This window comes from Trematomus bernacchii, unplaced genomic scaffold (genome assembly GCF_902827165.1).
Source record: "Trematomus bernacchii unplaced genomic scaffold, fTreBer1.1, whole genome shotgun sequence".
Lineage (NCBI taxonomy): Eukaryota > Metazoa > Chordata > Actinopteri > Perciformes > Nototheniidae > Trematomus > Trematomus bernacchii.
The window spans coordinates 4,683,948-4,711,763 of record NW_022988007.1 but is presented as its reverse complement, the minus strand read 5'-3'; the positions used below and the strand labels follow the sequence as shown (position 1 = coordinate 4,711,763).

At 43.8% G+C, this 27,816-nt stretch overlaps 1 protein-coding gene across 2 annotated transcripts in view; it reads left to right on the top strand.

Moving 5' to 3' along the window:
- The window catches only part of LOC117472182 (stonustoxin subunit beta-like), a 50,414-nt gene that overhangs the window by 823 nt on the left and 21,775 nt on the right, over positions 1–27,816 (top strand). The gene's annotated exons all lie outside the window — the stretch shown is intronic.

Here is a 27,816-nt window from a genome sequence, read left to right as displayed (position 1 = left end):
GCCTGCTGACCAATCAGAGCTCCGTGTGCGGAGTTTAAAGCTATCAAGTCATATTACAGGATAGAGGATACAGAAAAACTGCCGTTGCAGGAAAGACGGCCGGCAAAAATCAACTGACTGTGTGAACGTGAAAATTAATAGAATATCCCCTCCCATCTTCAGAGCAATCTGACTATTATAACATTAGCGTTAAGAAAGCTTACTTAAATATCTGCCACAACATAAGTAACCGGATCAGAGTAACATTAAGTACAGTCTGCGGCACTGTGAGTGCAGACGTCGATGTGTCCCATTATCATTCATATCATATCACATCATAATGTATCATATATTTCCTTATTTGAGTCAGCTTCTTGAGCCGTATCTGGCCGTGCAACACTCACAGTGTCACATACTGTATGCAGAAGTATTATTTTAAGCAACACATTAAGTTGACGAAACACTCAAGTCAAATGTAATTAAAGTCAGATCCACTCGTGTCTTAGACGGGGCAGTGATATCATAAACCTGTTAATGTACGCATTCAAACGCTTTTTCTTTTACCAGCTGTATTCACCTTGCAGGTGCAGCTATGTGGCTTTTATCCTGGATAAAGTGTTTAACCTGTTCCACTCTGAGCCTGTTTTTCAGGTCTCAGGCTCGAAAATGACATTCCCAGAACAAATGACCATATCTTCCCTTCTAAAAGGGTTAAATTAATAATCTTTTTTCTCAAAGTAATGATAAACCTGTGAGTTGGATGTAGAAGTGTCAGAATCAATATAAATGTTTTTTATTTTAAAGAAAATTCAGATTTTACATAGTAAAAAACTGTAAATTATAGTGTCCGTCCAAAAATTATTTTTTACAGATAGTGAAAACTACCCTTGGATGATGGGTTAGTAGACTAAAAGCTTTAGGAATCCAAAGTACAACATATAATAAGTACCCTGTATCAAGATTGATGCAAAACAAGTGAAATGTGACCTTTTTAGAGAGATTTAGCCAAAAACTGGGCCATCTGGGGTCATTTGGGTGGATTTGACCTATCTCTGGCCCCCCTTGCTCGATCTGGTTGGTTGACATACCCTTGTGACCGTTAGAGCCAATAGAATCGAAGGAGGAGACTCACATACACATACATTGTAAAGAAAAAATGTGGCCGCTTCGCGTGTGGAAAGCGAAACTAAACTGGAGGAATGTCTCCTTCTGGAGTTTGGAAACTAAAACGCAGTTGTATTGCTTATGGATTATCAGAAATAATTTCAAAGAAGGCACAGACACATAGGATGAACCTATGGATTAACTGCAGCATCGTTTTTTTATCGTTTTAATGCCATTGAAGACCACTTTTGACCAAGGTAAGCCATATTTACATGTTTAGCTTCTTGGCTCCACATGTGATGATGTACGCTTTCGTTGATAGCGTCGCGAATGTTTATCACTGAGTGTTGAGGTGGGCACCGGTAGATTCAGTGTCTCCAGGACACCAAAAAAGAGTGTTTGGTTGTGCATCTAGGATAAGTAATAAGGGAGTTCTGAGTGAGTTTATGTGCCTTTGTAGGTTACGTTTTTTCGTCGAGGCTAATTCAGAGGCTGAGTGCTAGCATTGTGGGTTTTTTTTGAAAAAAAAAATTAAAAAGATCAGTTAGCTGAGTTTCTTCCCGTTACATGGATATAACACATTCATAGTTTTATTCAATATTAAGATTCCTTAGACGTTGTTTCCTGCAAATGACGCGTTTATCCGCCCGGTACCGGGGGGAAGGCGTGAAACAGGTTAAGTCATGGATGTTTAAAGTTTAACTTCTTCATATTTGACTAATATTAAAGTCCACTTTTCATTCAGGAAGTATGACGCTGCGCTGTCAGTGCGCTTGTCCATGTTTGTGATTGGTCGAATGCTCCAAATACCACCCCTTTCATGTGAACGTGCACCTAACTAGATAGGACACAGCTGGCTTGAGCGATCCACTTGATAACCAGCGTTGTAGTACAGTTTAGCCAGAGCGCGTATGTTTTGGATTGGGCCAACCGGCTAACTCAAACATATCCAGGTTAGGAAAATCCGGCTTCGTAGTACAGGCCTCTGGACTGAGTCACTGTTTACCAGAGTCACTGTTTACCTGGACAGAGTCACTGTTTACCTGGACAGAGTCACTGTGTGCCAGGACAGAGTCACTGTGCACCAGGACAGAGTCACTGTAGTAGTTATACATATGCCCCTTTCGTCACATTAGTATGCATAAAAAGTGACAGGTGCTGTGACAGGTCACACCTACTACTACTTATGCTAATGAGCCCCTTTGATATGCTAATGAGCCCCTTTGTTCGAGGTGTTATCACGTGTAGGTGTGATATCACAGATAGGTGTGATATCCTTTGATGTGAGGGGTGAGGTGTTGTAACATGTAGGTGTGGTATTCCCCCTTGTAGTATATCCTTTGTTGTCTAATCTAATTAGCCTTTGATGTCTGCCCTTTGTTGTCTAATCTAATGACCCTTTGATGTCTGTCCTTTGATGTGAGGGGTGAGGTGTTGTAACATGTAGGTGTGATATTCCCCCTTGTAGTAGATCCTTTGTTGTCTAATCTAATTAGCCTTTGATGTCTGCCCTTTGTTGTCTAATCTAATTACCCTTTGATGTCTGTCCTTTGATGTAAGGGGGGTGATGTGTTGTAACATGTAGGTGTGATATCACACCGACGTGTTATAAGCCTTTGATGTCAATCTGATTAGCCCTTTGATGTCAGTCCTTTGATGTAAGGTGGGTGAGGTGTTATAACATGCCGGTGTGATATCGCACCAGTGTGTTATAAGCCTTTGATGTCAATCTAATTAGCCCTTGAAGTCAATCTAATTAGCCCTTTGATGTATGTCCTTTGATCAGTGTTTGTAACTAGTATTAAGACAGTCTCTTTGAAGTTGTGTGAGACTGTCTCGCACCCCGTCCTCCTCCCACCCCTCCCCCCTTCCTTTTGCTGTGATGTCAGAAGATAGTGAGGGGTGGAGTTAGGTAAAAAAGAAATCCGTGCAAACTAGATAAAAAAGCCAGTCATTTCCACTCACCAAGTCACCTAAACTTTCAAAAACGAAAATGGCAAAGAGACGCATCGATATGGGTTTAATCACCGAGACGCCTGTGACAACTTACCGCCATCCGTCGGGAGCGCCAGTCAAGAAACGGATGCAGTATCTGTGCCGTGTTCAAACCCCTCCGTCTGAGGCTCTTCATGAAAAATGGAGTCTGGAAAATGGAGATGTTTGGGGTTATGTGTTCAACTATATGGCGAATGAACTTCATTTCTACAATCTGAAGAATGGAGAAACTTATGGACCCCGCAGTGTTAAAGCGACGTTGACCTCAACAGATTGGGCTGTGTTAACTCTGGTGTCTTCCAGAGATCTCCGTGCAACCGTTGTATCAGAAAAAGCAGTGCATCAAGAAACCATCGTGGATCCATTGTGGAGTCGTTCAGGCATTGTACGTGCAATGTCCATGAAACCTGCATCAAAAAGCAAAGAAACGCAAACTGTGGTCGAGATCAAAGAAGAGTTCTCACCGCAACCCCTCAATGTGGAAGAAGAGGAAGAAAATATTCACCCGCTGCCAGAAGTGAAAAGAATCCTGACAAGCACCGTCTGGGAAACTAAAAGCGGGCCGTCTGGTAGATGGTATTACCGCTCAAGCCGTTTGGTGACGCGGGGGAAGGAACCCTCTGATGATTTTGTTTTGGAGTATTTCAACTCTACATGTGGGGTTTTTCAAACATCATTGGGTGTGCCTCTGGCTGCTTGGCTGAAAATTATAGATGAAAAATCTACAAAGCTTAAAGAACTTTTTAAACAGAGTCAAACAGCGATAGACATTATAACGGTGAGAAAAACTCTCACTTTTGCAGATGACTCCTCCTCCCACTCAACATAATAAGTCCCACCCCCTCACCAGATCATTTAAAACTAAGGACCCACTAAGACAACCGTTGAAGACTAAGCCATGGATCAGAGAAAAAACAAGTCTCTCCCCGCGAGCTGCAGCCTGGAACAAGCCATGGATCTGAGAAAAAACAAGTCTCTCCCCGCGAGTTGCAGCCTGGAACAAGCCATGGATCTGAGAAAAAACAAGTCTCTCCCCGCGAGCTGCAGCCTGGAACAAGCTCCTGGCAAACCACCATCATCTCCAACAATATGGACACCCGAGCTCAACAGTTATGTTGCTGGCGTTGATGTTACTGGCTGGGGGGATATGTATCAACTCCACCAGAGTCCCCAAGGAAATCAGCAGCTTCTTCAGACTCCTCGGGAGCAGGCGATGAATCGACATGCTATGCTTATGGCTATGGTTATGCTCCAGAGTGTGATGCTGTAGACGGGGCAAGGACAGCTTCATTCCTGAATACGGTAAAAGCTGTGGTGGTTCATCTGTTGGATAGGGTCGTGCATTTGTACAGAAAGGAACAATGTTATGGCTGTCAAGTCGATCATCCCAGTCAAATGCAGCACGTGTGTTTGTTTGAGATGCCAGAATATTTTCTGGAGCGAAACTATGATGAAGTGGTAAAGAGACTGTGGACCGACCGTTTCATTCCAGCCATTCGGGGTTCTCTACACTCGATCAAGCTTCATGTGTCGGAGAGAAGGATCTTTGGAGCTGCCGAGGCGATTCTTCACAATCTCAGAAGCACAAGACGCTTTGAGGCTAAAATCAACAAGCTTTACGAAAAGCTTGTTGAAAACGACGAGTCCCAGCTGAAGAATATAACAGACGCTTGGGACTTTTGGCAACGATAGGAAGAGTTTGAAAGTACCACCATGTTTTTTTATTTTACTTTTTTTATTTTTATTTTACTTGATCTAGTGCAGGGGTCGGCAACCTTTTTGATATGAAGTGCCATTAAAAAAAAAAATTGTTATCAGCGTGCCAAAGATCGAGAATTATCAACGGGGGGGGGGGGGTTGAGGAGCTTGACGCTGGTGAACTATCAACAGGAGGGCGGGGGGAGCCTCGCTGCGGGGAAGCAGTGTGTGTGTGTGTGTACCTGTCAGCACAACTTACATGGTGCCGAATTTAACAAACACATTTAATTAAATTGGTTTAAACGGCATAATAATAAGGACGATCGTCCATTCTGTGATTCTCCAGAACACACATGTTATGATATTAGGGTCAGGCAGAGTGAGATGAGATCGCTGTCCCTTTAAGAGAGAGAGAGAGGGGTGTGGCGTGTGCATGTGTGTGTGTGGATGGTAGAGCGAGAGTGAGCGAGCGCGTGTATGTTTCTGGAAGTGAAACGAGGCAGCAGAAAAACAGAGGTCTGTGATGTATTTTGTGAAACAGAAGAACAGTTAAATAAATGCAACGGCCTCCCCAGAAGAGCTCGCCTCTCTCCAGTCATTTAAGCTAAAGTGGGTTATTGAACCTGAAGCTTGTTGCTTCTGCCCTCCTCGACTACGGTCTGGGAGCCGAAAGGAAAGTTCAACACACAGATGGCCAGTCCGCCCCTTTGTAGCATATTATTTCAATGAGAGATGAGCAGATCGCCACTGGGCTTTCAACTAAAGACACAGCCACGCAAAAACTGCGGCATTTCTAAAGCTCCTTATGGGTACTGCAAGTGCTTTCCTCTGTGGTGAAACGATCAGCACTGCACCACGGAGGAAAGCGGCAGAAAGTCACCTGGAGTTAAACAGAGCGGGGCTGCGTTGCGTGCATGGCTTCCTTCTGCAGGTAACGGGGAGACGCGCTCTGGCGGCGGTCTCGTTCAGGATCCGAAAATACAATTTAAATATTTTGCACACTTATTCGACTTATTCCTAGTGTGCCACTGGTTACGGTGCCGCGTGCCAATGCTGGCACGCGTGCTAGGGGTTGCCGACCCCTGATCTAGTGTGTCCTTCTTTGTAATCATGTTTTTGATTTTCTGTCTGGAAAAAAAAAAAAAAATGTAATCTGTTGTTAGTATATGCAGCAAATCAATAAAATGTGTTGTAACAAAACTGTTGTATTCAATACCTCATTGGGGCGGTAACAGGGAACATGTCTGAGAAACGTGTCATGCAAAGGGTGTATTACACTCCTTCTAATCCAGGGAGTTTAGGGGGCGTTGATAAACTCCGTAGGGCTGTACAGAATGAGACGGGTAAACAAGTAAATGTAGAGAAAGTCAGAGAATTTTTATCTGAACAGGATGCCTATACTTTGCATAAGCCGTCAAGGGTACATTTTGTAAGAAACAGAGTTTTCGTACTCAGACCGCTACAAGCTGACCTTTGCGATATGCAGTCGTTATCCAAACATAATGATGGTTTTAATTATTTGTTAACAGTCCTAGATTTATTTTCGAAAAAAGCCTATGCACAGGCAATAAAGAAGAAGACTGGTGTAGAAGTTGCGAAAGCCTTTGATACAATTTTAACACACAGTCAGATTCCTAAAAAGATGCAAACAGACGCAGGGAAAGAATTCTTTAACAACGTTTTTCAAGCCTTACTGAAGAAACGAGGTATTGCACATTATGCAACAGCCAGTGATATGAAGGCGTGTGTGGTAGAGATATTTAACCGTACGCTGAAAACTAAAATGTGGAGGTATTTTACAGCTAAAAACACTCATAGATACATAGACGTCTTGCCTGAACTAATTGAAAGCTACAATAATAGTTATCACCGAAGTATTAAAATGACGCCGCTACAGGTGACAAAGGAAAATGCGGTTTCCTTAACCTGTACACCCCATCTAGCCATCGTAAAAAAGCTGCTACGAAAATTAACTTTAAGGAGGGGGAACTTGTAAGAATTTCCAAGTTGAGAGGGTCTTTGATAAAAAATATGAACAGAGTTATACCGACGAATTATTTACGGTGTCTGAAGGCATACCTCGTCAACCCCCTGTTTACAAACTCAAAGATTATGATGGAGAGGAGATCAAGGGGACTTTTTATGAGAAAGAGTTACAAAAAGTGAAGGTATCTCGTGACAAAGCTTTTCAAGTTGAGAAAATTCTGAAAAGGCGTGTGGTGAGAGGGAAAAAACAGATGTATGTATGTTGGAAGAACTGGCCCGAGAAATTCAACAGCTGGGTTGATGCTGGGGAGATCAAAGATGTATAAAAACAACAGACTTAACGCTCAGTCCTTCATTACAACCATGGAGATAAATGAGGGGTTCTACATTACGCTGCCTTCCAATGCCAGCCTTGATGTATTTCAAAACAATACAAGCTCTAGTTACCAGGTAAACTTAGCACAACCTTTGCATTTAGACGGTTCGTGGCAGGTAGCTATGACAGAAATGTCATACCCACACACTTGGTATAACTTACCTCTAGATGTAGCCTATTTTGAATGGATAAAGAAATCAAAATCCCCCGAGATAGTGAGCAAGGTAAAGCTTCAAATGTTCCGTGGGGGTTACTATAGCACCATAAGTCAGCTCAAGGCGGAACTGGAGTCCTGCTTCAGAAAAATTGAATCTGATGTCCATTTTTACTATAGTCTAATTCACCGGAAAATCGAATTTCAGGGTGGTGGACAACATCGTTTTCGCTTTCCAAAGCCCCTCGCCTATATGCTTGGAATAAAACCAGACCAGTGGATCAAATTTGATGACAAATCAGCAACCTACCCCGCGGATATAAATGCAGGCGTAACTCATCTCTACTGTTATAGTAACGTGGTCAGTCATCAGAGGGTAGGTGACGCTTTTGCTCCTCTCCTGAGAACCGTAGATATAAAAGGGACATTCGGTGACACCATCACCCAGTATTTTAGTCCTGTATATTATTTGCCGGTAACAAAAACGCATATCGAAAATATACAGATAGAGATAAAAAACGATCAGAACGAACCAGTAAAGTTTACCTACGGCAAGAGTGTAGTGAAACTTCATTTCCGACCTTCAAAAGCGGGGCAATCATTTGCAAAACGATGATTCATCAAGATCCACAACGTTTTGTTAGCTACTATGAAAATCAAGCTGGAGGGTCATTGCCTGGTTTTTATGGAGCACCCGTTATGTACGGTAGAGGTATTGGTTCTATATTCTCAAGATTATTTCATTTTGTAGCACCGTTGGTGAGAAGGGGGTTTGCCATAGCTAAACCTCATCTTAAATCGGCGGTTAAAAATATTGCATCTGATGTAATCAGTAAGGCTGTCCATAATTTTGGCGGCCAATCGGATCACGGGTCTCAAGAAGGATCAGGAGGCCTGATGGTTTTAGCAAGAAGGGCCAGGAAGAGACCTCCAGGAAAACGGGTTCCGCCAGGCTTTAAAAAGGGGAAGCGCTCAACCAAGAGAAAATCATTAGGGAAAAAGCACCCACGAAGAAGGAACGCACTGGGGAGAGATATATTTCAGAGTGTTAAATATGGCTCTTTTACATCACAAATCTGCAGAATGTAGCATGGCAGAGCTGGATTTGTTTTCGGCCCCCATGATGCAGCTTTCTATAGATGAAAAACACTACACAGAGGTCCTTCCGTTGTCTGCCATTACAGAGGATGGACCCATTGAATTTTTCATTCCAGGGGACGGGGATAAATACCTTGATATGAATGACACCCTGATGCATCTCAGGATCAAAATAACCAACCAATGCCGATGGGACTAATCTGGCAGCCGATGCCCCCGTGTCACTTGTTAATTATCCTCTGAATACAATTTTTAGTCAATGCAACATTATTCTAGGGGACAGGCTGATTTCTCAGTCTAGCTCGACACACCCTTACAGAGCGATGATTGAAACTTTATTGAATTACTCTGATTCTACTTTAAAAACTCAATTCACTGCCGGCTTATTTTATAAAGACACCGCAGGAGCTATGGACTCTGTAGTGACCACCGATGGGCCAAACAAGGGTCTAGTAAAGAGAGCTGTATTCACCGCTGAAGTAAAAAGATATGATTCTAAACTGTATTGAAGTGAACATGTATTGTTTGAACTGTTTTAAGTAATCCCATATATAATGTCTTCTCACTTACAACTCACTGACCCAGAGATCCTGTTACACACACATACACCTCCTTCCACCAGAGCACACACACATGTTCTTTTCAAGGTTCTTTCTGGGTATCATTATGTTCTTTCTGGGCTCATTATATCTATGTACAATGTTTAATTGTCTGAGAGTAACAGTTTATGTGAAATATTCGTTGGGAAAATAAGGGAGTGAATACCGGGGCAGAGATAAGATTGACTTTGACCTTGTGGAACCTTTGAATCTCACGTTCTGGTCAGAACTCTGATTCGCTGTATTGGAACCGGCCAGAGGTGGATCCAACCAGTAAGGACACCTGGGGGAGTGAGCAGCTCACACAGCTCCTCCCCACGGACTCTCTGATTCGCTTCGGAGTAAAATGGGAAGGAAGAGTCGACACATCTCCGCCCCAAAATATGGATATGAATACTGTTGTTTTTGTATGTAAAAATACTTCTGGTTTGCTGAAGGCTGGTCTAGAGACGTGTAAACCGCATCACTAATCTGAAGTCCGTACTTCTCGTTTTCTGAAGGCTGGTCTGTCTACCTGTAAACCGCATCACAAGCCTGAAGTCCGGAGTACTCTGTAAAACTTGTATACATGTTTTGTTTCCTACCAGAGTAAACTCAGATAATTGTTATAACTTTTGATTCCGGTGTTTTCAATTCCTTTCTTTATTAAATAGAGATCAGCCTCATCCAACGAACGGCGTGTAGCAGAGGGGGTGGCTATCAGCCACCCCTTCTGCTCCAACACCGCTGAGTCTCGAGAGTTTCATCTGATGGGAGCTCTACACACCGATATATTTTTCAGCGAGAGGCTGCTCCTGAACTCTGTAGATTTGAGAATCAAACTCACCAGATCTAACGATGCCTTTACTCTCATGTGTGCAAATGACTCCACATACCATCTAAAAATACTGGGGGCCTCACTTTTTATCAAGAAAGCGACCATCTCCCCAGCCGTGCATTTAGGTCATGCTGCAGCACTGATGAGAGGCAACGCTCTCTACCCTCGATCTCGTGTGAATATCAAAACATACAGCATTCTGGTGAATTCCAGAATATGTAATCAAGAAAATCTCTTTCTGGGTAATATGCCTAAATACATAGTTTTGGGCATGGTAAATCACGAAGCGTTCACCGGAAGGAGAACGCTTTCACCATTTAATTTCCTTCATAACGATATGGAATATCTGGCTTTGTGTCAGGACTGCAGACAAGTACCGGCCAAAGCATTCCAACCTCAATTTAACCGGGGGTCTTCAGTCCGAGAGTTTTACAACATGTTCACTGCTACGGGGAGACACATGAAAGACCTCCCTCTGAGTATTGACCGAGAGGATTTCGAACAAGGATACTCACTATTCGTATTTAATCTCACTGCAGGGGAAGATGCTGACGCATTGTCCCCTATTACCAGTGGTAGTTTAAGACTGGAAATGAGATTCCGAGTACCGCTGCCCCAGACTCCAACTTTAATCGTATATTCTTGTTTTGATTCAATTCTGGAGATTAATTCAAAACGTCAAGTGTTGGTAGATTATTACTAAGAAAATATGACAAAATGAATAATCATCAATTGGACAGTCTCCTGCGCCATATGGTGGGGGATTCGTTTGGTGGAGTGTGGGCGTCAGATCAGCTACCCCAAGTAAAACAATTATTTAGATACCCTGTATACATGATTGTAAACACCCACCCCTCCCACATGCCCGGGGAACACTGGCTAGCAGTGACTTTAGAAGAAGACGATGTGGGGACTTTTTTTGACTCTTTCGGATTTCCTCCCAATTTCAGTCATTATCCTAAAAGCATTCTACAATTTCTAGAAAAACAATGTAAAACTATTTTACACCACAACCATCAGCTTCAAAATGTCCTGTCTACAGCCTGTGGTCAGCATTGTGTTTTTTACCTATGTAAAAGAGCGTCTGGGCTGTCTTACGAAAATGTGTTATCTCTGTATCAAGATGATGTGATAAAAAATGATGCTGCTGTAACGAATTTTGTGAAAAAATACCAGCGGTGTGAGAGACGTCATAAAGACACTCATTTTAACCACAGTGTTTGTTCTCTACAAATGTTTAAAGATTGTTACAAAATGTAAAAAAATAAAATAAAAAAGGTCTGGAGACAAAATTAATTCAAGTGTCTTTATTAAATGGGGTAATTTAACCAGCGAGGGCTTAACTGTACAACTTTCCTTGATCTCTTCTTTACTACAGTCGGAGGAGGGTCTAATTTACTTTCTTCTTCTTCTTCTTCTTCTTCTTCTTCTTGGTCTTTTCCTCCTCTTCTTCTTCTTTTTGTCTTACGCTCTACAGTCTTATGCTCTCCAGGCAGTTCACCTGTTTTAAGTAAACTGTATTGTTCACGAGCTTGGCGGTTATAAAAAACGGTTGACGGAACATTTAACCCTCTGAGAGTATCAAGAAAAACCTTCCATCCTTTAGGTTCTTCTGTATTTTTATATGACCACGAGAGATTTTTTAATAAATCCAACATATGGGATCCTTTCACAGCTCTACCCGTGTCTATAAATTCACCCGTGCTATGGGGGTTAGTTACACCAGTCGGATTGAGCTGATTAAACTGGGGAGGTGTGTTGGAGTAGAATACCTCTGCTACGCGCCGTTCGTTGGATGAGGCTGGATCTCTATTAAATTAAGAAAGGAATTGAAAACACCGGAATCAAAGTTATAACAAATTATCTGAGTTTACTTCTAGTAGGAAACCAAACACATATACAAGTTATACAGAGTACTCGAGTACTCCGGGCTTTTAGATTCGTGATGCGATGCGGCTAAAATGTATCGGGATCAAACCACCCATCGAACGAGAAGAGAGTGCCTTCTGTCAATGATGCGATGCGGACACAGTTTAACGGAGTCAACCACTCACCAAACCCAAAAGCAATTTTACACACACAAACGTCAGTATTTCTATCTGTCTTTGGGGCGGAGATTTGTCGATTCTTCCTTCCCACTTTTCTCCCAAGCGAATCAGAGAACCCCTGGGGAGGAGCTGTTTAAACTGCTAACCTCCCCCAAGTGTCCTGATTGGCTGGATTCGCTTCTGGCCGGGTTCAATCAGAGGTCTGCTCAGCATGTGAGATCCCAAGCCACCCCAGGTCAAAAGTCAATGTTTATCTTTACCTTATCTTACTCTACATTCCTTTCCCAGGGGATCTTTTCCTATTTTACGATGTCTTTAACGACTTAGAAACAGCATCTGGCTCTTAGAGATGATAACAGCCAATGTTGGTGTGTGAAACACAGAATCTCTGGATCAGTGAGTTTAAAAGTGAGAATAACATTCTTTTTCTAAGTGATTATCAAAACCCGTTCAAACAATACATGTTTACTTCAATACAGTGTAGAATCATATCTTTTTCCTTCAGGTGTTAACAAAAACATCTTTTGACTCATGGTTTACTTTGGTCGATGCGCCGGTGAAGATGGCCGCATCGTCTACGTGCTCCTCTCCAACTTTGCCCATTTTCGTATTTTGTACATATTTCATTTACTTTTGCCGTTTTACTTTTAACATGGTTCGCAACATGCTAGCCGACCGCACCTACTCTGCCATACAATATAGCAGAGAGGAACTTTTCCAATTGCGAAACTTCGTGGACAATAATAACCCTCCGACAAACAATGGAGATTCACCATGGCTACCTGTTGCTGTTCTACCTGAGAGACGCAAGAAGAAGACAAAGCGGGGATGCCGGGCCGGGTTGCTGGTCAGACTGAGAAAAAGAGAGAATCGGCCCCCTCTTCCGAGTATTCTTCTGGCTAATGTTCAATCCATTGAAAATAAGCTAGATGAACTCAGAAGCCGGATTGCTTTTCAACGGGACATTAAGAACTGTAACGTGTTAATTCTCACTGAGACTTGGCTCAACCCCGCTATCCCGGACTCCGCTATTGTCCCTGACGGATTCTCTATTTTTCGTCAGGACCGGACTGCTAACTCGGGGAAAAGTAAGGGAGGCGGTGTGTGTGTAATGACTAACAACAACTGGTGCTCAGATGTGAAGATTATTTCATCGGACTGTTCCGCACATCTCGAGCACCTCATGATCTCATGTCGGGCCTTCCATCTGCTGAGGGAATTCACATCTGTTGTGATAACAGCAGTGTATATCCCGCCGCAGCCACTCGCCGACAACAACACGGCACTCGATCAGCTGTTTGGGTTTATTGATAAAACCGAGACTTCACGGCCAGATGCGGCGTTCGTTGTGGCCGGAGATTTCAACACCGCCAACATGAAGAAGGTTTTGCCAAAATATTACCAACACATCAACTTCCCGACGCGCGGGGGAAACATACTGGACCATGTTTATTCCCCTTTCCGGAATGGATATAAGGCTCTCCCTCGCCCTCCCTTCGGCAAATCAGACCATATCTCACTACTGTTGTTGCCTGCGTACAAGCAGAAACTTAAAAGGGACAGACCGATAACAAGGACAGTACAGCGATGGAGCGAGGAGTCAGATTCAGCACTGCAGGATTGCTTTGCATCTACGGATTGGAGTGTGTTTGAGGACAATAACATCAACACACACACGGACACTGTCATCTGCTACATTGGGAAATGCATCGATGACGTGGTACCGAAGGTTTCTGTACGGACATTCCCAAATCAAAAGCCCTGGGTAAACGGTGAGGTGCGCGGCAAACTGAAAGCGCGCACTCTCGCGCACACAGCGGGAGATTTGGAGGAGTACAGGAAGTCTAGGTATGATCTCCGGAGAGCAATTCAAAATGCAAAGAGACAGTACAAAGACAAGGTGGAATCTGACTTCAAAGGCTGTAACACTAGGAATATGTGGGTGGGACTAAGGACAATGACTGACTACAAAGGAGCAGCGGGGGGTGCTGCGGGAGTGTCTGCGTGCGCATCTCTCCCAGATGAGCTAAACAGTTTTTTTGCACGCTTTGAGAGCAGCCAGGCTGTGGAGGTACAGAGGGACCAGGAGCTACACTGCCCTTTTGTTTTAAATAGGGCAGATGTGTGTAAATCCTTTAAAAGGGTTAACCCACACAAGGCTCCTGGACCTGATGGCATCCCTGGCCGTGTTCTCAGGGTGTGTGCAGTTCAGCTGGCAGAGGTGTTCACAGACATCTTCAACAGGTCCCTGCTGCAGTCTGTAGTCCCCACATGTTTTAAACACTCCACCATCATTCCTGTCCCCAAAAAGACAATCATCACCTGCCCCAACGACTACCGCCCAGTAGCACTCACCTCCATCATAATGAAGTGCTTTGAGCGGTTAGTCAAATTATTCATCACCTCCTCCCTCCCTGAATCTCTGGACCCCCTGCAGTTTGCCTACAGAGCAAACAGGTCCACAGACGACGCCATAGCCCTCACCCTCCACACTGCCCTCTCACACCTGGACCCGAAGAACAGGAACACATATGTGAGAATGCTGTTCATTGACTACAGTTCAGCATTCAACACCATTGTGCCCTCCAAGCTGGCCATCAAGCTCAGAGACCTCGGGCTCAACAGCGCCCTCTGTGACTGGATCCTGAACTTCCTGACGGGCAGACCCCAGGCAGTGCGGGTGGGAAATATCACATCCTCCACCCTGATTCTCAACACCGGTGCCCCTCAAGGCTGCGTGCTCAGCCCTCTCCTCTACTCCCTGTTCACCCACGACTGCGTGGCCACACACAGCTCCAACAACATCGTGAAGTTTGCTGATGACACGACCGTCATCGGCCAGATCACAGACGATGACGAGACGGCGTACAGAGAGGAGGTCGAAAACCTGACATCTTGGTGCCAGGAGAACAACCTCCATCTCAACATCAGCAAAACAAAGGAGCTGATTGTGGACTACAGGAAGCAGCAGGGAGAGGGACACGCCCCCATCGCCATCAATGGGACTACGGTGGAGAGAGTCAAAAGCTTCAGGTTCCTTGGGGTCCACATCACTGAGGACCTGACATGGTCTCTTCACACCACCACCATCACCAAGAAAGCTCGACAGCGGCTCTTCTTCCTCCGCAGGTTGAGGAGGTTCAAAATGGATCCCAGGATACTCTGCAACTTCTACAGGTGCACGATAGAGAGTATCCTCACTGGCAGCATGACGGCCTGGTACGGCAGCTGCACCGACCTCGATCGTAAGGCTTTACAGAGGGTGGTGAAAACTGCACAGCACATCACCAGGACGGAGCTGCCATCCATGGAGGACCTTTACTCCCAGCGGCTCAGGAAGAAATCACTACGGATTATCAAAGACCCCCATCACCCCAGCCACAAACTGTTCTTTCTGTTGCCGTCTGGCAGACGTTACCGCAGCATCCTGGCAAGGACAAGAAGATTCGGAGACAGTTTCTTCCCGCGGGCAGTGAGACTGTTAAAAAATTGAACTGTTGAAACAACATCAAACATTCAACTGCTACTCAGTAGTATGTATCTAATACCTAATATATATATATCATCATGGGCGTCGCAACCATTATATGAGGGTGGGACAAGTCCCCCCCACTTTTTCAAATGATTAGTTTGGACCCCCCCACTTTTACTATGCGGAAAGTCCGTGAATCGGTCTATCCACTCGCCGCTCTTTGCAGAGCGCTGTGTCAGTGCTTCACTATCAAATGAAATCCATTCCACTTGCTTATTGAGAGAATGCCCAAATCAATGAAACTCCGTACCATGTTTTCACTGCTACTTTGTACCAAGGCAGATTCTCACATAGCGCGCGCATGTTCAAGGAGTGTTGTCATAGTTGGACAGCTCAGATTCTGTTGTATGAAGGATGCCGGTAGCGGAGGTAAGGCACACACACCAAATGTTCAGGAAATGGTTAATACAGCGAAAATCAAAGCTGACTCTCTTGGTTTGATATGTTTTCTCCCCCAGACAACATGGACATAAGAACATTTTTTGCAAAGAAGAGGAAAGTAAGTCATCAGCTGGTAGCAGTTAATCAGTTAACACTGTTAACTTAACAGTGATGGCGGTGGCGGCAAATGCGTCTCACTTCTGGAGAGGAGTTTCGTCTTTATGTCATGATAGAGAAATACAAATACTGAATAGTTTAGATGAGAAAAGGCATCGAAATGCCAGGTTACTAGTATTTATCATGTAAACAGGGAACATGAATAACCCGATCTCTCTGCTCATGTAAACACATCATAACCGGGATAATACTCTTAAACGGCTTACTGATGTCCATGTAGAGACGCAGTCAGTGTGTTTTACTGGAGCCTCAGTTCGATACGAGATTATTTTCTGAGTTCTTTAATTTAGGTACTCTCTCTCAAAATGGTAATGTGCATTATGTTTTAATTATACTTCTTATCATTCAGAAGCTTTTTGTGTGTGTTTATGTTTTACTGAGTGCTTATAGGCTATTTCCATCCCAGTATTTAGTTAACTATTTATTTTCTGTGCACATTACATAGACTAGCTAATATTCTACCTACTGCTTGGGACTTTGAGTCTTCAAAATGTCCAATGTCACAGACTGGGACTTACTTTAGAGTCAGTTGTATTTACATTCAGTATGACTTGTTATGATTCAATGTGAAAGAGTATACTGCTCAATAAATAATTATCACTTCACCACCTCTCTTGACATCTAGGCACTTGAGAGTGAGTCAGAGGCAGAATACAGGGACAGTGGAGAGAGGTCCATTGCTGAGGTGAGTGATGAAAGGGAAATGACAGTTGAGAGTAAATTGTGATGTGGACTCTCATCCCAGGATTTTAAGGAAATCAGTGGGGATATTGAACAGGAAACATTTCAGTCAAGGGGCATCATATGACCAATATAGACAGAAGAGCAACATGTATTTGAACATTTAAGTCAATGATACCATTCCTAGGTGAACTTAACATCTGTATGGAGTCAGATCAGTCTCAATATTAATAAATGCTCACAGAAGGATTCACAAATGTATTTTGCAATTTATATATAAATGACTCTCCACAACAATATCTCTCAATGCACTCACAAATATTTATTGTTGTATATAAATGTACAAAAAATGGGCATTTAAACTGCTTTTTATTAATTCAAAGACGGCTCTGAATTAATAATCAAATATGTTTCCTTTCTTTACTACTGGATGAAATTACAAAATGTACCCATCATTTTCCTCATGCTAGTATAGCCACATAAAAGTATCAAACCACCTGTTAAAATGCACCAGAATACAGGAAATCTATATTTTTTTTTCGCCCCAACACCCCCTGTTAAAAATGTCCCCCCCACATTCAGGATGCTTCCTACGCCCATGTATATCATTCCAATAACTTGTATATAGACTCATACTGCACTATTCCACATCATAACTTTATTTCATTTTTATAACTATTATTATTTTTGTATTGCTCATGCTCTTATTGTTATTATGTTATGTTATTATGTTGCATTGTTGGAGAAGCCTGTGACATAAGATTTTCAACTGCATAATTACTCTGTAGCTATGTCAGATTGACAATAAAGAACCTTGAACCTTGAATAAGCCCTCCTAAAAGCTGTCCTAAAATGGGGATCACAGCACCTAGCAGAGGCAGAAGAAAGCCCCCAGATTGTTTTCTTAAGGCCTTGTGTTTAGTTTTTATGTTGGTCTTTTTATTGGCCAAGAGTTTGATAATTTTCTTTTGTTTTTTGAGTTTCTTATACTGCGCTCCAGATAGCAGAATGTTACCCTTTAGAAGATTTAAAGACAGTTCACAGAGTGATTGAAGAAAATCCGTGGAGCAGTTGTTGAGAATATCCTTACGCTTCGAGGGCCTGGCCTCACATAAAGCCTTTAGCAGGGGCATGTTTCTTTTTAAACGAGCAGACATACTGGTTTCAAGTTTTCGGTTTTGGTACGTAAACAACTAACCACTGAGTGCGTAGTGCTCCTGATCTAAGTCTGTAGATGTCTGGACAACTGGGGTCATGTCTACGATTAAATAACCGTGAGGATCCTTGGTGGCATCCGAGAGAGACTGGAGCCTTTGGAGTGGGGACCTTATGTTCCCGGTGAATGTGTAATTGGTTGAGTTGTTTCAAGACGTGATTCAAGATGGCGCCTGTGTCGGCTCGCCGCTCGCTCAGCTCTCTACCTTTAGCTATCCTGTTTTTGTTTTATGTTTGTCAGAATGTCTCTGCTCTGCTCGTTTATGATCGCCAAGCTCTCCTCCACCTCAGACCCTCACTGGAGTTGATATTGCTGCCCAAACCTACATCTGGCAACCATAAATCGTCCGTCCCCCCCTCTACTGTCGGATATTCCCACCTACCTGCGCCGGTCGCCCTGCACCCTGCCTCGCCGAAAGCGCTTTCGACGACGGGGAAAGCGTGGTGGTGCACTGGTCCATCTTAAGGCATACCTGACGGCTTCTTCTGTGAATTATCCACGCCTCGGATGTCATGGCCCTCCCGCTGCACGCCATGTGAGGGATCGGTGGATTCGCCCCGTTTTTCCGGAGCTGCGGACTCTGATGGGCCCGCTGGCAGCTCCTCCTGCCCGACTGACTGCTCCCGGCCCGCATGGCGTTCAACACGCACATCTTCGTCAGCTGAGACGCACTACACCTTCGGCAAGCCCGGAGCGAAAACTTTGCATGGCTTTGCTAAATGCTAGGTCGATAGCAAACAAAACGTTCCTGCTAAACGACTTCTTCACCTCTCGTGAACTGGATTTTATGTTCCTGACGGAGACCTGGGTCCACGCTGGCGAGTATACACCGTTCTCTGAACTTCTTCCTCCTGACTGTACATTCTTCAGCTCCCCCCGTGCCACTGGCCATGGTGGGGGCATAGCATCAGTGTTTAGAGCTAGCCTCCAATGCCGATTGCTTCACCCTGTAACTAGCTATGCCAGCTTTGAGTTGCAGCTTTTTGAACTGAACCCGGCCTCGCCTATACTCTGCGCAGTCGTGTATCGTCCGCCAAAGTGTAATAAGGATTTCATAAATGACTTTTCTGACTTTCTGTCCGGAATCATGGTGAAATATGATCGTGTTTTGATCTCCGGAGACTTCAATGTCCATGTGTGTTTTTGCGAGTCCAAACCTCTGGTTAGGGACTTTTTAAATCTCCTTGATTCTTTTGGTCTCGTTCAGTCCGTGGCTGGCCCAACACACGAAAAAGGACACACTTTGGACTTAGTATTATCGTTTGGACTGTCTGTATCTGTGGATGAAATATGTGCAGCAACGCGTATCTCAGACCATTTACCGGTTCTGTTTACAACCTCCATCCCTTCCGCAGGAGTCGAATCACGTGCCCCGGCGCGTCGTCTGCGTTCGATTAACCCCTTGACTGCCTCACAGTTCTCTGATGTTTTTAATGCTTCTCCGATCTGTAAATTAGATGTGAACTGTGCTTTTAATGCTGATGAGCTTATCTCCATGTTTGACTCGACATGCACACTAATACTGGATTCTGTTGCTCCTTTTACGCTTAGACGCACCAAAGTTCTATCAGAGCCGTGGCTCAATGACTGTACTCGTGCTCTCAGACGCGCTTGCAGGCGTGCAGAGAGAAAATGGAAAAAGGATAAACTCCATGTCTCCCTAGAAATCCTTCGTGCTTGCCTTTCTGACTACCAGACGGCAGTCAAAGCAGCCAAAACAGAGCACATTTCTCTGTTAATCTCCAAAAACAGCCATAAACCTCAGGTTCTTTTTAATGTCCTCAACTCTATCATTAATCCCTGTGATGTTTCTTCTATTGTGCCATCGACTACTCTCTGTGATAAGTTTCTTACATTTTTTATTGAAAAGGTATCTGCTCTTAGGCTAGCCCACACTAGTGCTACCCCAGATCCTGCTCCTTTTCTGTGCCCTGCTGTCCTCGACCACTTTGAGCCTGTATCCAGTGGCGGCGCCAGAGCATTTTTGTTGGGTAATCTATGGTAGGGCTAACCCATACAGTGGTGGTGCTCAAGTCAGTATTTGCAATGTAATTACATACACGCTATATCGCCCCCCTTGACAGTGAAACGCCACGCGTGAGGTTTAGATTATTTCCCTGTCTCAATCAAAATGGAACTGTATGAAATAAAACGGCACATTTGTCTTGTAGTAAATAAAAAGGGATCACTGTGAACGTGACGTATGATAGTACACGTTGAAGATCCAATGGGGATACTGAATGGCGGTTTCGATTGATCTCAATCAATAAGGCATGACGCAGATCCAACGTTGCGTTGCTCTGATTGGCTGTAGGTCTATTCAAATTGCATTCGGAGGCATTTTGATCTGACCGCGGCCGCGCTGATATTATAACGCCAGAGAATTTCCACACCTTTAGTGTATAAAACTCCCCCACTACTTAGACTATTCCTTGCACCCCTCTTATAGCATAAGCCCGAATGGTCTCAACCATATTGCATCAGTAACGTGCACTTGTTGTTACAGCAGGATCAGTTTGTGTGCTGTGGACACGACCCGTATATTTTCGCAATCCGTGTTCTCAACATTTAGCATTTCGCTTATTATTTAATTGAATTTGCATCACTTTTCATGGTGGGGCTAAGGTGGGGCTAAGCCATTTCTTGGTATGGCTGTGGCCTACCCCAGCCATACCCTGGCGCCGCCACTGCCTGTATCCCTCTCTTCTCTCTCGGATGTGGTCAAGCACCTGCGGCCGACAAACTGCACCTCAGACAGCATTCCCTCTCGCCTTCTCAGAGATGTTTTTGATTCAGTTGGAGCAAGTATTTTATTACTTTTAAACACCTCTCTTACCTCAGGATGTGTCCCAGCTGCCTTCAAACATGCCGTGGTTAAGCCACTCCTTAAAAAGAAAAATCTCGACCCCTCCATTCTCGCAAATTTTAGGCCCATCTCCCAGCTACCTTTTTTATCAAAAGCCCTGGAGCGAGTAGTCTACGCCCAGCTGCAGTCTTTTTTAACCATCCATGGAATCCATGAAAAGTTTCAGTCTGGCTTCAAACCCATGCACAGCACTGAAACAGCCCTTTTAAGAGTTTTTAATGATCTGCTCCTAGCCGCCGACTCAGGTAGCCCAGCTGTCTTGGTGCTGTTAGACCTGACAGCTGCCTTTGACACTGTGGACCATAGCATCCTGCTGTCACGGCTTGAACAGTCCGCTGGCATCACAGGCTCTGCCCTTGCATGGTTCAGGTCCTACCTGACAGACCGTAGCTTCTCAGTGCAGCTAGGTGCCTTCTCCTCTGCCAAAGCCCCTCTTACCTGTGGGGTTCCCCAAGGCTCGATTCTGGGCCCCATCCTTTTTCTACTGTACTGAGGTTCAATTCTCACAAAACATAACATTCCCTTCCACTGCTACGCCGACGATGTACAGATCTATCTGCCTCTCAAAGCAAATGTCAAACACTCACTACAGCAGTTGATGGACTGCTTAGCAGAGATAAAATCCTGGCTGAGCAAAAACTTTCTCAACCTCAACGAGAGCAAGACTGAGGTCATCTTTTTTGGACCACTACCTCCAGCCTCTCCGGTTGATATTCTGGGCTCTATCAAAAAAAACATCCTCCCCTCGGTCATGAACCTTGGAGTGACCTTCACTAGCACTTTTAAATTCGACAAGCAGGTCAGCACCGTAGTAAAATCCTGCTTTTTTAAAATAAGACTATTGGCCAAAACCAAGTCATATTTATCTTTTAATGACTTAGTCCAGTCTCGAGGTTACAAAGGCGTTATTAACGCCTTTGTAACCTCGAGACTGGACTATTGTAACGCTCTGTATGTGGGTATGGACCAGGCCTCAATTAAACGCCTACAGCTAGTCCAAAACGCTGCTGCACATTTGCTGACTGGCCACAAAAAGCGTGACCACATCACCCCTATTCTGGCTTCACTACACTGGCTTCCAGTTCGGTTCAGAATTGATTTTAAAATCCTTTTATTTGTTTTTAAAGCACTAAATGGGCTGGCTCTGGCCTATATAGCTGAACTGCTCCAGCGCTACACCCCAGCCAGAGCTTTAAGGTCTGCTGACCAGCTGCTGCTGGTAGTGCCCAAGACCAGGCTAAAAACCCGAGGGCACCGAGCCTTCGCAGCAGCTGGCCCTAGGCTCTGGAACACTCTGCCCCTCCATGTGAGGTCGGCCCAGACCCTAGGGTTTTTTAAATCTAAACTAAAAACACACTTCTTCTCTCTGGCTTTCTAGTTAGAGCGGAGCACGACTCCTGACTTTTCCGTGTGTTTTATTTTTATTTTGTTTTTAAGATATATCTGTTGTAATTTATTGTCGTTTATTGTGATTGTAGTAATGTGTTTTTATTACATGTACAGCACTTTGGCTCGACCAAAAATCGCTTTTAAATGTGTTATATAAATAAAACGTGATTTGATTTGATTTGATCCTCAAAACTTTGTAGGAAAAATGATTTATTACCAGGGTATATTTGCTGAGCAAGTATGTTCATCTGTAATCTGTCTCTGGGGTTTTTAAACAAGACCATGTAATTAGTATTCAAACTAATTGTCCGACTATTCTTCCCTTGATGAAAAACATTTTGTGTCAGCATCATAACACTCATATTTCTGTGATGGCGGTATTGGGTGAAAAGTCGGACTACTTCCGGATGCTCCGAGGCCTGAAATATAACATCGTCCAATATAATCAAATGACTTTGATCAGGAGGAAATAGAGATTCATCTTCAAATGATTCAGGCAGACCTTTGATGAATTTCATATCTTTATTCTTTTCCTGCAGTTCAGCGTACATGGGTTGGAAAGAAGTATAAATCCACACAATATTTTGAGGTTGTACATCCATTACACGAATACAATTTTGCAATACATTCTTGACAAAAAAAGTTGTTCCACACCCGCTTGGACCCACTACTAGGCATGGAAAAGGAACACGTAGTCTGGGCTCAAATTCAATTTGGCTGGGTGAAAACATTTTTGTCTCTTCTTATTATTTCTCAATACCCAAAAGGCAAAGTATTTCCTCCGTCTAGCAGACGTCTTTTATCAAACACCACTCTGAACTTTTTGGTGAATGACACATTTCTCAGAACGAAACCCTCTTTATTTCGTCCAATGTTGTGTTGTGGGGCTTCAAGAACCCGCCCCCTCTCAGTGTTTTGAACGTAGCCTTCCACCAGATCTTTAAGACTGTCAAAGTTCACTCGTTCACAGCACTCATGCGTCTGTGTAATCCTTTTCACTCGCATCACAACCTTTTTTTGATTTTTGGTTTGGTATGCATAACTTTTAGGACCTGCAGAAACAAACTCTTTGATTGTATCGCCCCCCAGTTCATCTGTAAGATCCCCCAGATAAACCCCCATAGGCAGTGGAGTCTCCCCCTGTCTTGTCACATAGATGATACTATCTGTGTCGTAGTCGAACACTCTGTGCTGCAATTTCTCCAATTCACTGTACAGTTTTAGCCTGGCATAGGCCGTGGTGAATGCTGCAATGAATATGTTATCCACCTTGTTGGGAGGGGAATGACAATTGTCACCATAACACCATTGGACCAGAGCTGTCCTGTCATTGATGAATGAGAAATACTTAACCTTATGTTTAGCTGAAAACAAGAGGTTAAGAAATTCTTCTGGTTTGGTCACAATCTTAGTCTGAGTCAGATTGCTTCTCTGAGCAAATTTACCCCAGAAACTGTTGAGACATAGTTTTGACACTTGTCTTTTGGCTGGGTTTGCTGTGATTTTAGATGTATCCAGCAGGATGCCCTGATTAGCATGGTAGTCTGCCACATACTTTTGCCTGCTCTCGTCATCTGTTGCCTCTGAAGGATAACCTGATGCTTCTTGTTTACCCTTCAAAAATGTGTGTATATAATCTACAAAAATGCTGTCACTTTTGTTCTCAAAATGCCATACCTCTGTGATCTGAGTCAGCTTGTAACCCATGTCCAGAGCCTTGTTGAATTCTGTTGTTACCCAAACTCCTGTTAATGCTCTTTCCTCTTTGCTGTGCGTGCAGGGCCCCTGTTGGTTGTTAAGCTCAGCGCATGTACGGCAGAGGGTGAACACTAGCTTACCCGCTGCAGTTCTGTAAGGCAGAACTGGAAAGTAAAGACCCCTGGGTGGGTCTACTGTGGCTCTGATTAACCCGAAATAACTCTGAGGATCTTTGAAATCTCGGAAGATGATCTGGGGGTGGCCTAGCGGATATAGGCCTGTACAGTTTACAAATGGGTATAGGGAGGTGAAATCACAATAATGAATCAATTCATCTGCCGCTGCAGTGTGCCTCAACTTCACGGCACATGTCCTTCCACCGTACAAAGCATCCCTAGGGGTCAGCGGTTCTGGAGCTTTGTATTCCCTGAGGAAAGCCTGCAAAAAAGGAGAGCCGCTCAAATGTGTCACCTGTCAAGGGGTTTTTCTCATGTCCCTTATAGCAAGACGGACAGCCGTGGTAAAAGCAACCAAGAAATTCCCAAACAATCTTTACTCCCTCAACTTCAGCAAAACCATCTACGACGAAACGTCCCACTCGCTTCTCGCCTTCATTCAATGCATGTTGAATAAATACCCCTTCAGTATGAGCACCCACTCTAGCCACTGAATACCCGCGCTGGAGTATGTCTTGTTTTCACGACGATAGTCGTCGGGTGGGGGGATTGCTAAGGTTTTGGGGGGCAGAAAGTTTGTGGTGAAAACTTTCATACAGGCCGAAGCAATGGTCGCACGACTAAAAGGATCTACACCGGTCTCTTCAAGGAACCCTTTTCGAAATAAAGTGGAGCCCTGTGCAAGAATGTCAACATCGTTTTTACAGTAAAGCAATGCCTGCTTTCGAAAATCAAAAGTACCCGTGCGTACCGTCACATACCAGGCGAAAAAGTCACTCTTTTCATCAGTTGTCATGCGTTCAGTCCCGTAACAGTGTGCTGGCGGGTAAGGTCCAATATAACTCAGATTGGCCTTAGAGCTGAAACCGTGAGGGAAATACCCCTTGATTTTATCTTCAAATCCCAAAGCTTTTGGCATTGCTGCTAAACGCATAGAGAGATAAGACAGAGAGTCTATGTACTTTTGCCTGAAATCTTGGTCAGTAAAAGAGATCACTTTACTTCCCTGCATTATCAAAGATGGTTTTAACCCTTGTTCAATCATTGCATTGATAATGAGATAGCTGTCAAAACCCTTAGCATTGTGAGCAATGAAGGTTGTATTCTTGAACTTGGGGAGCCTAAAGTGTGTCAGAAACTGCACTGCACAGTCGGTACCCTCAGCGACCCAAATTTCGCCTGCAAGGGTTTTTGTACACACCAGGAAGGGGACATGTACACCGTCTGCCCCCGCCATTGTTTCAAAATCATAAAGCACAATGTTGTCATTGTGTTCTGTCTCTTTGGGTAACACGCCGATGTAACACAGATGTTTTTCACACTCGCCTGTAGAAGCAGAGGGTAATTTTTCATTACATGTTTTACATTTTTTCACCAGACACTTGTGTGTTTTATCTGCATTACTCTTGGGGGTGTAGTAAGAAAGTTGACAATCTACACACTTTTTGTGTAAATCGCAGTTACTGGCAATGTCTGATGCTCTCTGTGTCTGTTCTTTATGTCGAGCATGACAGCCGACCGTACGGCACGTTTTGTTACAATCTTTACAACAGATGGGTTAAAACTCTTCCAGAGTACATGAGGGGTCAAGACAGACAAAACAATGGCCAATACATGAATGAAACCATTGCGAGCTGTAGCCTGTGTAACAATGTTCGCAGACAAATGGAGAGCCTAAAAACCCCTTCAAGTTTTTAATCCCATAGTAGTGGTTTTTGAAGAGAAACAAAAACACAGTTTTATCTCGTTTGGGACCGTCTGTCTGGAATTTACAGAGGGCACGATCTTCATCGCCTCTGTAAAACACCACAATCTTGCATTTTAAACTCTCTTCGAATTTGTCAATGTCGTTGAATGTCACCGCTGTCTGATCTGTCAAACCCACCCCCCTCTGAATCTCTCTACCGCGTTCAAAACCTTCGTTATCAGTGAGGTTGTTATGCAGCAACAGTGCTAAATTAATAGCAAAACACAGCTGGTTGGAGGGATTGTGAACAATGTAAAGAAAACTTTTCTTCTTTTTAACAATTTCATTGTCCAACATTTTACTAGCCAATCTTTTAGTACCGCCACAGGGGGATTGAACAATCTGCACCACTAATTCAAGATTGCTGTCTGACATAACAGCCCAATTTGACTGCACTGCATTGAAGAGGGCTTCTTCAAAATCATTCAGATTATTATCATCGCTGGCATTTAAAATGGCTGACACGTTACCCTGCAGTTGCTCCCCCCTTAACTCAATCTGTACAAGATCTTCCCTCTCTGCTCGTGAAAAAGCCTCATCTAGCAAATCATGTACATTGGCCATCAGACTCTCATGATAGGATGTATAGTCTGCTTCATCGTTAGGAGGAGTTAGGACTAAAGACTGACTCAGTTCTGTGTTATTGAATACAGGTCGAGACAAAACACGTGTTGAGGCATTCTGGTTGTCATTAACATTTCCACCATTTTGTAACGAGGGGCCTGGTGATTCTGAAGCATTCGGGATGCCATTTTGATCAACGTGTCCACCATTTTGCACGAAGGAACCTGGTGATTCAACATTGACGGAAGCTTCGCTAACATTATTTGACCCATTGAGTTGAAGTACTTCGTCTGCGAGCTGATTTAAAAGCACAAGACCAGGGTACGCTTCAGAGTTTTGGTAGCAATCTAGCACCCATTCCAGCGCGCCATCAAATGTTATTGGATAGCTTGAGTTTGTTTCTGAGGGGGTGGAAGGTTCGTTTACAACTAGTTAATATTGTCTGAACACTGAGGAAATGACATTTCACTATAGGTGTATTCATCTTCGCTTAGGTCATTTATATAATTTAAGCATTGAAGAAATGACGTTTCTCTATCTGCTAAATCATCCATGTTTGACTGTTTATGAAATCACCCCAGCAAAAAAAAAAAAAAAAAGGAAATCAAAAATACATTTGTCGCAGCAGAAGAAAACCACACTGCTTTTTTACATTTATGGACATAAAGTCAACATACCGCTCGATACATCAATAGCAATTTACATCAGAGGCCTCCAGCTTATTCAGATGGTGTAACCATAAAGTGGTCGGTAACAGCAATGTAATCGTAGGGCAGATCTATACAGAAAAAAGACAGAGAGATAAAAAAAGTAAGTATTTTGAAACACTGAAATATTACATTTAGCAACAATTAATTTAGCGATCATCTTATAAAATAACCATAAAAGTAATTTACCTGTATGATAACTCGTCATGAATGTGTCTGTGACGGGTTCGCCCCAGCCCGGCTCTATGGTCGTGTTGAAAAGTTCGAAAAATGCCTGACTCTGAGGCGGAAGTTGTGTTGAGGGGTCGCTCCAGAGCTGCTGAGGGGAGGCGTTGTAGGCGGGTGTGTCTGTCTGACGTGTCAGGAGTGTGTCTGTGACGGGTTCGCCCCAGCCCGGCTCTGCGCTGAAAAAGTCGAAATCGACCTGAAGCTCAGGCGGAAGTTGTGTTAATGGTTCGCTCCAGAGCTGCTGAGGGGAGGCGTTGTAGGCGGGTGTGTCTGTCTGACGTGTCAGGAGTGTGTCTGTGACGGGTTCACCCCAGAACTGCACTGCGCTTAAAGGTCCAGGCGGAATCTGTGTTAATGGTTCGCCCGAGAGCTGCTGAAGGGAGGCCTGGCTCTCTGACGGGTTGAGGGGTTTGTTTTCACACGGTGGAGATCTGTCGTCGTGATGGCTTACTGATGGCTGGCTTAGGCTATAGACTTCGTCACTTTGTAACAAAAGAGCAAGTATATAAAACGTTATTATGGATACTTTACACATCAGCAAAAGAAAACATATTGTGATTTTAAAAAATATACAACATACACACACACACACACACACAC